Below are 14,443 nucleotides of genomic sequence, written 5' to 3'. Positions count from 1 at the left end.
TACACATATGTACATTGCACACACTTGTACACACATGTACTTGGCACACACTTATACACACATGTAATGGCACACACTTATACACTCACATGTACATGGCACATACATAAATACATGTACATGGCACACACTTATACACAAACATGTACATGGCACACACAAATACATGTACATGGCACACATACATACATGGCACACACTTATACACACACACGTACATGGCACACACTTGTACACATATGTACATTGCACACACTTGTACACACATGTACTTGGCACACACTTGTACACACATGTACTTGGCACACACTTATACACACATGTAATGGCACACACTTATACACTCACATGTACATGGCACATACATAAATACATGTACATGGCACACACTTATACACAAACATGTACATGGCACACACATAAATACATGTACATGGTACACACATACATACATGGCACACACTTATACACACACACGTACATGGCACACACTTGTACACATATGTACATTGCACACACTTGTACACACATGTACTTGGCACACACTTGTACACACATGTACTTGGCACACACTTATACACACACGTAATGGCACACACTTATACACTCACATATACATGGCACATACATAAATACATGTACATGGCACACACTTATACACAAACATGTACATGGCACACACATAAATACATGTACATGGTACACACATACATGGCACACACTTAAACACATGTACACGGCACACACTTATACACACACTTACATGGCACACACAAGCTGCACAACATATGCTCATTTGATACATGTGATTCATATAGACACATAAACATAGCTCACACATAGCACACACTACACATACCACACACTACACACCTCAATTACACAGACTACACACACCTCAGATACATGCTCTGCTTTATGCTGGAGGGAATGAGATGTTCCACACTATAGCTCTCCCTTCCCCTCAGAGGCTCCGTGCAGGAGGACAGGCACACTGGCCAATGAGTTCAAGGCCTGTGGTGACATCATGGTCACATGGCAGGTCACATGATCATGATGTCACTACAGGTCCTCAACCAGTCTCTACATCGGAAACTTCACTGATTATCAGTGGAGCTTCTGCTGTAGACACTGGGGCCCCCAAGGGAGTGGGGCCCTAGGCAGCTGCCTAGTCTGCCTTGCACTAACGCCAGCCCTGGGTGCCTGTACAGTACATAGTAAAGTGCACATGCAAAAACTAGTAAGCAGCAGTATACTACCAAGAGGACCCCGCAATAGCCTGCACCTGCCCAATATGCATCAAAGCTCAGGCGAAACATGAGTTGGGCAGGTTCACGCTGTTGCAGTCTCCACTTGATGGTCAATAAATTGCTGCTTACTAGTTTTTGCATGTGCACTTTACTATGTACAGAACAGGCACCTTATATGTTATACACTCTCTACCTCAGTTTACTTATTTATTTTGATTTACTGAATACTCCTTTGAATCTGTGGTAATTATAACCCTTATGTTTACCATCTATGCTGTGAACCCTGTTATATATAGTCAACACTCTGTAGTGTGGCTAATGGTCACATAGTCGATGGGAGGTATATGTCACAGAGATGGCTTGTCTCTGTGATGTAACTCAGAGTATTTTCTCTAGTGCATGAAAGCACTGAGTGGTTTGTTTGTTGCACCTGGGACTGGGTTGCGGGTAGCTATGAGAAATGGGTGGGTCTGGCTTCCCACATACCTCACCTCTGGGTGTGGTTACAGCCTATATAATGCAGGCTGTTGTTTGGCACATGGTCTATGTGTTGGGAGGGAGAAGGCCTCCTGTGTGTTTGGCTCCAGACTGAGCTTGAATACTGGACACTAACCCAGCCTGTGTGCCCACAGGCCTGACAAAGCAGAGCCCTGCTATGGACATTGTTACTTTGTTTTGCCTGATCTAAAGGATGTTTATTTTCTGTTTTGTTTCTGGGGTTTATGAAGCAATAAATCCACAGGAACTTTTAAAGGAACGTGCCTCCTGTTTTCCTCCTGTCACACCTGAGTGAGTACAACCCCTACAACTCCTTATTTCCCAGCTGCAGACCATTTAGTCTTGCCATATTTGCACACTTACAGTATCTTATACACCTTTGGCCTTGTCCCACATTGATCCAGCAGGCTTGATGCAATTTTTGATTTATCTCCTATGTGGATACAAAAGTATCTGAAACACACCACTCACAAAAAGAGCGTTGAAAAGGTAACAAGTTTTATTCAAATATTAGTCCATATTAAAAAATAGTCATAGTCATAAATGACAACATGGTACATATAAAGAGGAAAGGAGTTTTACCCGTGTAAAGTGCACAACGAGGTGATAAGGGAAATGGGTACAGGCTCTGGGAATATATGCTGCTTATATAAATACCAACATATCAGTATACATAAAGTTAATCAAATCCATAATAGTCAGGGGAGTGAAAAAGCGGAGCGCGAAACACGCATCGAGGCATCTGTGATATTGTGGGTATGTGCTGTTACATTTCTGCTGACATATACTATTCTTTGCACGAGGCACTTTAATTTGACTATTATGGATTTGATCTACTATATGTTGGTATTTATATAAGCAACATATATTCCCAGAGCCTGTACCCATTTCCCTTATCACCTCGTTGTGCACTTTACCCGGGTAAAATTCCTTTCCTCTTTATATGTACCATGTTGTCATTTATGACTATGACTATTTTTTAATGTGAATTAATATTTGAATAAAATGTGTTACCTTTTCAACACTCTTTTTGTGAGTGGTGTGTTTTGGATACTTTTGTGTCCACATAGGAGTTAGTTCAAGTTCACACACCCCTACCTCTTTTGCATGTTGGGAGTCTCTTCCATGGTGAGGGGGCCTATGTACTTGCAGTAATATGCTTTTGTACACTTTTGTAATTTTTGATTTATACTGGTTTTCTTATAAGAATAATTCATTTATTTAATTATTTATTCATAAACAATCACATCAGTTTATTATTATTTATTATGCCTATATTTGGATCATGTATGTAATTTTATTATTGATGCCTACTGATAATTACCCCATACTCCCCTGCACACTTTTTCTACCTGTTGTTTTTTCCCCTTACCCCCTTTTTCTGATATGCTTTATAATTAGTAAATAAAAATAATTTTAGCAATTTAATTGTGCGTCATATTTATAGGTTTAAGCCGTATACATGTTTTAAACTAGCCAAAGCATGTGCTTGTGGATTTCTAATTAGACATTTCTTTATTATTCATGTAATACAAACTTCAATGCAATTATTTTCATTGATACTCTTCCAGAAGCTCCTCTAATACTGCCTGGCATTTCATCTGTGTGTTATCATGAGTGTCTCTGTGTGCATGTTTGTTTTCAATATTTTTCTTGACTGTTGGAGAACATGTACAAAGTAATAATGATCAAACATGAATGAGCAACCTAACACCATGAATATCCTGCCGAACATGGCTTTCAGATCCACATCTGGATCTCAGCCAGATAGTGACGGTCTTATGACGTGTTTCAGGATAGAAGTGATAATTAATCATACTTAATGAAATACTGTACCTAATCCTTGGTTTACTAAAGTGCCTCCATTGATGATTAGGACAAGTTGAGACTTGGAGTAGAACCTATTATTGTTGTCTTTAAAGGAACTTGCCACATTATTCATGCTGCCAAACCACAGGCAACACGAATAAGAGACTGGCTCCTTTTCTTCCAACATCTGTGGTTTACCTTGAAACCCTGCAGCATACCAGAGAACACCATAGCTGAAATCGGTGATGATGATGAGGTGGCTAGTCAAATAGCTATGTCCCCACCAGCCTTTCCCTGCCCACTCAGGTAGACTTACAGATCTTTCCTTATGTGTATATGGGTAGAGGTCTGTCAATTTAGTTGAGTGCACAGGTTGAAGCCGGTGGGACATAACTCTACAATCAGACACCTCATTCCCAGTCCCATTCAACCTTTTTTTTTCAGAAATACTGTGGTGTTTCAGATTAAAACATTGTAATGCAGGAACCAGTCTCCGATTCATGCTGCCCATGGATTGGGGAGCATGAATCATGAGACTGGTTCCCTTTAAGACTGAAACAGGAGACTCAATCATAGCTCCTTAAAGTAAAGGCTTGTGCACACAACCGATTTTATCACACAAGTGCTTTCCATGGTTTTCATGGGTAGTACTCGCACCCATGATATTTTATAGGGTTGAGCACATGTCTGACTTTTTTTTTCCCTTCAACTGAATGATGCACTGGAAAAATCTGTGACATGTCCAATGCAAGTCTAAGGGTCCATGAAAAAATTGGATGATATCTGAGTGTGGTGCGATTTTCACAAACTGACAGAAAGGATAAGATAAAGAACGTTTTTTTATATAGGATTTTTACATTAAATGATGAAATGGTAAGACAGGATGTTGAGAAGGCCGAACTTTTAAATTCCTATTTTGCATCTGTTTTCTCTCAGAAAGGAAATGTAACATCAACTGTTCTTCACTGTCCTATTAAGGGAATAGAAGAACCCAGGATATCTATAAACAGAAAGATAGTGAGGAAACACTTAGCTAACCTAAATGAATTCAAGTCACCAGGTCCAGATGAATTACACCCCAGAGTACTGAAGGAGATAGCAGAAGAAATTTCTGAACCCCTCTCCATAATCTTTGAAAATTCTTGGAGAACAGGAGAAGTCCCAGAAGACTGGAGAAGAGCAAATGTTGTTCCTATCTTCAAAAAGGGGAAGAAGGTGGACCCAGGCAACTATAGGCTGGTGAGTCTGACTTCTATACCAGGAAAGATCTTTGAACAAATTATTAAACAACATGTATGTCAGTACCTGGATAAGAATGAAGTGATTAAACAGAGTCAGCATGGGTTTGTAACTAATAAGTCATGTCAGACTAACTTAATTTCCTTCTATGATGGAATCACTGATTGGGTGGATCAAGGAAATGCTGTAGATATAGTATATCTTGACTTCAGCAAAGCATTTGACAAAGTATCTCATACAATCCTTATTGAAAAAATGTCTAAGTATGGAATGGACAAGGCAACTGTTAGGTGGATTCATAATTGGCTTAGTGATCGGACCCATAGAGTGGTCGTAAATGGCTGCACATCCAGTTGGAAGAATGTCTCAAGTGGGGTACCACAGGGCTCTGTCCTGGGCCCTGTATTGTTCAACATCTTTATCAACGATTTAGATGAAGGAATTGAGGGTAAACTGATTAAATTTGCTGATGACACAAAGCTAGGAGGGATAGCTAATACTAGAGAAGAGAGAGAGAGGATTCAAAAAGATATAAATAAACTGGAGAAGTGGGCAGCAACAAACAGAATGGTTTTTAACAGGGAAAAATGCAAAGTACTACATCTGGGCAATAAAAATGAAAAAAGCATATACAGAATGGGAGGAATAGGACTAAGCAACAGCACATGTGAAAAAGACTTGGGCATACTAATAGATCACAGACTGAATATGAGTCAACAGTGTGATGCAGCAGCAAAAAAGGCAAATGCAATTCTAGGATGTATTAACAGAAGCATACAGTCTAGATCACGTGAAGTCATTATTTCCCTCTACTCCTCTTTGGTCAGACCTCATCTGGAATATTGTGTCCAGTTTTGGGCACCACATTTTAAAAAAGACATCAACAAACTGGAGCAAGTTCAGAAAAGAGCGACCAGAATGGTGACCGGTCTGCAAACCCTGACTTATGAGGAAAGGTTGCAGGATTTAGGAATGTTTAGTTTGCAAAAGAGAAGACTGAGAGGAGACTTAATAGCTGTCTACAAATATCTAAAGGGCTGTCACATTGTAGAAGGATCAACTTTATTCTCATTCGCACAAGGAAAGACTAGAAGCAATGGGATGAAACTGAATGGGAGGAGACACAGATTAGATATTATATTTTTGACAGTTAGAGTGATCAATGAGTGGAACAAGCTGCCACGAGAAGTGGTGAGTTCTCCTTCAATGGAAGTCTTCAAACAGAGGCTGGACAGACATCTGACTGGGATGATTTAGCGAATCCTGCTTTGAGCAGGGGGTTGGACCAGATGGCCCAGGAGGTCCCTTCCAACTCTACGATTCTATGATTCTATATTTCTATCCATGTCCAAGAAAAACTGATGTCACTCTGATCAAACTCTGATCACAGTCTGAGCAGAATAATCAAACCATTTTTCTCGGATGAGGAGAAAACGGTCATGTTATCCTACCCTAAGGGAAAAGTCAGACGGCTGTATAGCTCTAACAGGTATTGCAACGCAATGCTTGTACTCGCCATTGGCTCTCCCGATCCGACAATGAGGGATGTATTTCTATGCAGCTATCACTCTTGGGTCGGGAGAGACGACGGCAGTCTGAGCGACGCAATCCCGATCCTCGCCTGAGTTATACGGCCGTCTGACTCTTCCCTAAAAAGGATAAGTCTACTTGTGTTAGATTTTGTGGGATAGATAATAAAACACAACTAACTTTTCTTTCTTTGGAGTACAATTACATAGGGACCATGATTGCAGTGGGAGAATTCCACGATTACAATCCATGACAAATGTGCAGCAGAAGATCACATTCACATGCTGAGTACTCCGCAGGCGATGCATGTGACTAAGGGATTTCTATGACCCATTTACATGCTCCAGAAAAAAAATCTGTTTGGATTAAAGAACATGCCACAGATTTTATAGTCTGCTAAATATTTATTGGTCACATGAATTTCACACTGAACAACCACAGATTTGGCCCATTAAACTTCAAATACATGACAGAAATCTAAGTTTTTGCGAAAATTCTGCAATGGATTTGCCTAGACCAATGTGCACTGATATACAAACAGGTATGCATAGGAGTTACTGTAAAGGAGTTGATCAGTCATCTGCCAAAAGTCTGCAGCCACTCTTTATGGCTGATTCCTCTTCTGAATCCTTATAGTATGGACATTGCACACTGTTGGGATTCTCCAGTATTGCTGCCTAAAGCGGGCGGTCGTATGACCATAAGTATGCGTTTTCCTTATTTCCGGTTTGACCACACTCAATTCACTTGTATCAAGTGAGAATGAGCACGTCCTGTTGGCATGTTCATGTATGTATGCAAATTGCATATTTGCCATCACGTGACCCACCGCTCTTGGCAGAGCACTGTAAGGATTCAGAAGTCTGCCGTCACATAGTGACTTCACCAAAAAAGAAATACAGATGGCACTCACCGGTTAAAGTCTTCTTTATTCTATTTCTTTAAAACATCAGCATAGGGAGGATAGGAGCAGGAGTGGAGATGACGACAGCTGTTTCGCGCTGCAGTGGCGCTTCTACTGGTCACATTCAGTGTCTGCAGACTTTTCCAGAAGACTGGAAAACTCCTTTAAATCTGCAGCACAAAAAAGGAATGTATCCAAGATAAGTATACGCATCCAAGATGGTAACACTCCTTTAAGCTAGGACAACCCCCAGATTGCCTAACTGAAATCCTGTGCTAGTCTGCCCCTTCTTCCTTCTTAAAGTGATTGTCCGGGACTTTAACATTGATGGTCGAATCTTAGGATAAGGCAGAGGGCGCAGCCGGCATGGGGGCGCAGTCAGGCCTACTAATGCGGCGGTCCGCAGTGTCTCCCCCCGGCCGCTGCATTCTGCCGCCTCCCCGGCCTGGGAGTCGGCGGTTCTCTGTCCTGGCTGTCAAGCTGACGGAGGAGGAGGGGGATTTGGAGGGGGATTTGGAGAAGAGGAGGGGGGGATTTGGAGAAGAGGAGGGGGATTTGGATGAGAGGAGGAGGAGGGGGATTTGGATAAGAGGACGAGGGGAGGATTTGGATAAGAGGACGAGGGGGATTTGGAGGAGAGGAGGAGGGGGGATTTGGAGAAGAGGAGGAGGGGAGGATTTGGATAAGAGGAGGGGGATGAGGATTTGGAGGAGGGGGGATTTGGAGAGGAGGAGGAGGGGGGATTTGGAGAGGAGGAGTAGGAGGAGGAGGGGGATTTGGATAAGTGGAGGAAGAGGAGGGGGATTTGGAGAGGAGGAGGATTTGGAGGAGGAGGAGGGGGATTTGGATAAGAGGAGGAGGGGAGGATTTGGATAAGAGGAGGAGGGGAGGATTTGGATAAGAGGAGGAGGGGAGGATTTGGATAAGAAGAGGAGGAGGGGAGGATTTGGATAAGAGGAGGAGGAGGGGGGATTTGGAGAGGAGGAGGAGGGGGGATTTGGAGAGGAGGAGGAGGGGGATTTGGAGAAGAAGACGAGGGAGATTTGGAGGAGAGGAGGAGGGGGGGATTTGGAGAGGAGGAGGGGGGATTTGGATAGGAGGGGGGATTTGGATAGGAGGAGGAGGGGGATTTGGATAGGAGGAGGGGGGATTTGGATAGGAGGAGGAGGAGGAGGGGGATTTGGATAGGAGGAGGAGGGGGGATTTGGATAGGAGGAGGAGGAGGAGGGGGATTTGGATAGGAGGAGGAGGGGGATTTGGATAGGAGGAGGAGGGGGATTTGGAGAGGAGGAGGAGGGGGAGGAGGAGGATTTGGAGGAGGGGGATTTGGAGAGGAGGAGGAGAAGGGGATTTGGAGGGGAGGATTTGGATAAGAAGACGAGGGGGATTTGGAGAGGAGGAGGAGGAGGGGGGATTTGGAGAAGAGGAGAGGACGAGGGGGATTTGGAGGAGAGGAGGAGGGGGGATTTGGAGAAGAGGAGGAGGAGAAGGGGATTTGGAGAGGAGGAGGGGGGATTTGGAGAGGAGGAGGGGGGATTTGGAGAGGAGGAGGGATTTGGATAAGAGGAGGAGGAGGAGGAGGGTGGATTTGGATAGGAGGAGGAGGAGGAGGGGGGATTTGGATAGGAGGAGGAGGAGGAGGAGGGGGATTTGGATAGGAGGAGGAGGGGGATTTGGAGAGGAGGAGGAGGAGGGGGATTTGGAGAGGAGGAGGAGGGGGATTTGGAGAGGAGGAGAAGGGGATTTGGAGGGGAGGATTTGGATAAGAAGACGAGGGGGATTTGGAGAGGAGGAGGAGGGGGGGGGATTTGGAGAAGAGGAGAGGACGAGGGGGATTTGGAGGAGAGGAGGAGGGGGGATTTGGAGAGGAGGAGGGATTTGGAGGAGGAGGGGGGATTTGGATAAGAGGAGGAGGAGGGTGGATTTGGAGAGGAGGAGGGTGGATTTGGATAGGAGGAGGAGGAGGGTGGATTTGGATAGGAGGAGGGTGGATTTGGATAGGAGGAGGGTGGATTTGGAGGAGAGGAGGAGGGGGGATTTGGAGAGGAGGGATTTGGAGGAGGAGGGGGGATTTGGATAAGAGGAGGAGGAGGGTGGATTTGGATAGGAGGAGGAGGGTGGATTTGGATAGGAGGAGGAGGGTGGATTTGGATAGGAGGAGGAGGGTGGATTTGGATAGGAGGAGGGTGGATTTGGATAGGAGGAGGGTGGATTTGGAGAAGAGGAGGAGGGAAGGATTTGGTGAAGAGGAGGAGGAGTGGAGGATTTGGATAAGAGGACGAGGGGTATTTGGAGAAGAGGAGGAGGAGGGGAGATTTGGAGAAGAGGAGAAGGGGATTTGGAGGGGGGATTTGGGGAGGAGGAGGGGGGGATTTGGAGAAGAGGAGGGGGGATTTGGAGAAGAGGAGGGGGGATTTGGAGAAGAGTGGGGTGTGCATAATGTGTGAGGGGATTTGGAGCGGGGGGTGTACATAATGTGTGGGGGATTTGGAGTGGGGATGGGGGGTTACTTTATGTGTGGGGTTTTGGAGTAGGGGGTGTACATAATGTGTGGGGGGACTTGGAGTGGGGGTGGGGGATACTTAGTGTGTGGGGAGATTTGGAGTAGGGATGGGGGTTATTTAATGTGTGGGAGGAATTTAGAGTGGGGATGGGGGGTTATTTAATGTGTGTGGGTATTTGGAGTGGGGATGGGGGATTTAATGTGTGTGGGGGGATTTGGAGTGGGGATGGGATTTAATGTGTGGGGGGATTTGGAGTGGGGATGGGGGATTTAATATTTGTGGGGAGATTTGAGGACACAAATTGAAGAGTATGTATGAGGAGACAGTATGGGAGATGGGTGCAGACAGTATGGGGAGCGAACGGGTGAATGTATGTGGACACAGTATGGGGAGTGAGCGTGATGGGATATGAGTGAGGGGGTAAATATATGAGGAAACAGTATGGTGAACAGGTGGGATGCTAGAGGAGACAGTATGAGGAGGGAGGGGAATAGTGTGAGGCGACAGTAAATTGCAGATATTTTTATTTAGGAGCATTATAATGACACTTCTATCTTTAAGGGCATCGTGTGGAGATTTACTGCAGAAGACTGGAGAAAATGGAAGTCTGCAGAGATGAGATGTGGGTGAGAAAACTAATCATGGGGTCTGGACAAGAAGAAAAGAAGGAGAACGACTCCAGAGATGACATCATCTATAAGGTACCTGGATGTAAATATTATTTGGGATACTGACTTATTCTCTGTATTTATTTATGTTAGGAACATTAAAGGGGTTGTCCAGGTTTGTGATGAGTCTGCAGTCATTCTATGTGACTGCAGACTTCTGAATTCTCACAGTGCTCACTGAATGCTGTTAGGATTCTCTAATGCCGGTAATTTACATACATGCGGTCACATGCTGACTAGACATGTGTGGCCTCACTCAATGAAAATGAACGGAGTGAGGCCAGGCACGTCTAGTTGGAATATGGCCAGAAATATTTAAATCACATACATGTGCTGACATGACTGTACATCTGCAAGGGAGAATCCCAAATGTGTGCAGTGCATTTGTTGCGAAAATTCAGAAGCTGCAATGTCAGGATTCAGCTCTGTAGGTTCCAGCAGTTACCACATAGACACTTCACTCGTATGCGATTTTCATACTTCCTGGTCCTGTGACAACGAGCTTCTCTTCCTGCTTCTTTCAGTTTTTCACTGAACATTGAGAGCATTAGGGAGAGCAGCTCGTGGGTACATGACTAAGTGTGCAAATTGCATGTGTGCTGGGGGGACGCCAAACCGATTTTCTTGCCCCGGATGCCAGAAAGCCTAGATACCCCTCTGGGATAAGGTCATCAATGTCTGATCGGTGGGGGTGTGATGCTCAACACCCCTGTTAGTCGGCTGTTCTCGATGTAGCTGCCAGAACTGCTTAGTTACAGACCTGTACAGCACAGCTCCCTATTCAAATCAATCGCAGGTGGAAGTACTAATTACCCAGCTGCAGCCACTATTGCGTCAGAGCTGTGCAGCAACTGAACAGTTCTTACCATCGCTGACATCAGGAACAGTTGATCGGTAGAGGTTCCGGGTGTCACACCTTCACCAATCAAACATTTATAGTCTATCTTAAGGATAGGTCATCAATGTTAATGTCTCTGACAACCCCTTTAATATATGGGGACAAATAATACAAATTATATCAACATTATTTAAGGGAACTTATCATCATAAAAAAGTGATGATGCTACTTTTTAAAGCCAAAGAAAAGAATATTTGCACTTGTTTTTGCAAACTCAGATACTCTACTGAAAAGTATGAACTTCTCCATCACCTAAATGAATCCATTCCTAATTTCCCACCCAGCTTTTATCTCTCAGCCCCATCTGTTTTTCTCACAGTAGAGGTTGTATCTTGTCTATTAGGACAAATGCTCTACATGTTGGATTAATCCAGTCATATATAGCCTACAGGGTTTAGGAGGGAGCGAATGTCTCTGATGCCGACCTCAATGCTGATTTTTTTTTTCTGCTTGCTTTTCAATGGGGAATGCTCAGTGGAATGGATTGTAGTTAATCTATGCAGGTTCCTGTGACCCATATCCACATGCACTTGTTAGCGTGGTAATAAAATATTAAACCCAATATTAAACCAATGCATCCAACCTGCTAATATTATAACATAGAATAGTAACAAATTTGAATAAAAACTAACATTTGGACAAATTGAATACTGAAGATATTTAAAGCACCACTCCATTGTTTTTTTTTATTGCAGCTCTGGAGTGGTGCTTCTAATCTAAGTTCCCTGTGCCTACTGTCATATTTACCAGCCACCGTCTTCACCTTATATCACCACCGCTTTTATCGATCTCCAGCAGTTTTTGACCTGCCGGATCGCTCTAGTGATTGCTGAAGAGAGCTGGAGGTGACTTTTCAATGCAAGTCTATGGCTAGTTTCACACTAGCGTATGGCAGAGCTGCGGAGGGATGCGGACTTCCACCATGAAGCTCCGCCCACTGCAGTGCCTCCTCTGTTCAGCTCTGCCTACGTCAGTATGCGGCCTGCATACCCCATCTTTAGCATTGGGTGCGCAGGCCATGCCGATGTATGCGGATGCCTCTGCATGCGTCGTTTTGATGGTGCGGCGACCTGCGTCGAACGCAACGTGTCGAATTTTGTTGCAATCACCACACCATCAAAATGATGCATGCGGAGGCATCTGCATACATCGGTATGGCCTGCGCACCCAATGCTAAAGATGGGGTATGCAGGCCGAGTCAGAGTCACAGCCGAGTTGCGGCACTATTGACCCAAAATGAAGCGAACCAAAAAAATGATGTAATAAAATAGCACAATTTAATTTAATACAAGAATTAAAAGGACTACATGTCATTATACATAACATACCCCTAGGGGAAAAACAAAATTATGGTGGAATCGATCCTCACTAGAGAATTATTTGGACAAGAAAATTATTCCTAGGGAGTTAAGGATCCAGTTGTACACCACATACAATTTGGGAAATAAAGATTTTATGACAAGATGGACATCAGCTGCTTCAAAGTGCTCTTTGGAGTTCATCCAGATTTTGATTGATATTAATACGATGTCCCTTTTGGACATTGATAAAGAGCTGGATGATCTATCAAAGTCACTAATGAAGGATATGCCGGGTGATCAATTTACTAGGTGGTCCTAAGATTTAGATGGGGATATTTCCAAATGGGAAGATAAGGTCAGCCAAGAAAAATTAAAGAAGTACCAACGGGATGTGGATGACTATGACTCAAATAGAATTTATAGATGGCAATTTAATGGATCGAAGAAGATGAGAACACAATCTAGTGTTTCCAATATATCAAATTTATCAGAAGGTGGTAGTAATGTCTCTATTAGTGATGTTGAAGTTTCCCGTGATATACATGTCAGAGTTGGGGATAAGAAATTCCCGGAAATATTTCATAAAGCCAAGAAGGGGCGTGACTCTAGGGATCGTTATCAGGTAATTAACCTTTCTGACCATATTTTAACATCTGACCAACAGTTGGTTTTAACTGTGCAACTTTTCATTCTTTATTGCCTTCTTGATATCCCTAACATGCTCTTGCACATAATTGCACATAATTGTAATGCTAAAGATTTGAAGAAACAGGCGATAGATCAGGTGGATTTGGGGTTCGAGGGGGAGATCTAACTAGAGCTTTGTTGTGGGTAGAAAGTAGATGGATCTACCGTTTGGGTACTTTGAGTCCAGATGGTCTTAATGGAACCTTTGGTTTTGGGGCTTTCCTTTGAGTTAGACATGTCTATTGAGGTATTTTTTGGGTTAGGGTTTTTGTCTTTCATCTCTTTTTGATGATTTCATATTAAACAATTTTTATTTTTTTAGTATATTTTGGAGTCATTCCTGTGCTATTTTCTTATGCTGTATCCGGAGTCTGCCTGATTTGACAGGCGTGAGTGGTCAAAAAATATCAAGAATGAAGAAAAAAAAATGAAGAAAAAGATAAATAAGAAATAAAAAGGAACATGAATTGCTTATTTATTGAATTTATGCTTGTAGTATTTTTATTTTTATGGTTGTAGTTCACTTTTTTGTGCACTTTTGAAAATTAATTATTTATAATAAATATATTGTATAATGAAGTATGATGTATTGAAAGTTTGGTACTGAATATTATAGATATATACACTTTAGGATATGTATTCTGTCAAATAATATTGTAGTAATTTTAATAATATTAAATTCATAGGGTTTTTTATATATGTGTATGTATGTATGTGTGTATGTATATATATACACTCACTGGCCACTTTATTAGGTACACCTGTCCAACTGTGTGTTAAGACTTAATTTCTAATCAGCCAATCACATGGCGGCAACTCAGTGCATTTAGGCATGTAGACATGGTCAAGACAATCTCCTGCAGTTCAAACCGAGCATCAGTATGGGGAAGAAAGGTGATTTGAGTGCCTTTGAACGTGGCATGATTGTTGGTGCCAGAAGGGCTGGTCTGAGAATTTCAGAAACTGCTGATCTACTGGGATTTTCACGCACAACCATCTCTAGGGTTTACAGAGAATGGTCCGAAAAAGAAAAAAAATCCAGTGAGCGGCAGTTCTGTGGCCGGAAATGCCATGTTGATGCCAGAGGTCAGAGGAGAATGGGCAGACTGGTTCGAGCTGATAGAAAGGCAACAGTGACTCAAATTGCCACCCGTT

The sequence above is a fragment of the Dendrobates tinctorius genome, unplaced genomic scaffold, assembly GCF_039654945.1.
Source record: "Dendrobates tinctorius isolate UK_male_01 unplaced genomic scaffold, ASM3965494v1 ptg000107l, whole genome shotgun sequence".
Classification (NCBI taxonomy): Eukaryota; Metazoa; Chordata; class Amphibia; order Anura; family Dendrobatidae; genus Dendrobates; species Dendrobates tinctorius.
This window is presented reverse-complemented; position numbering follows the sequence as displayed.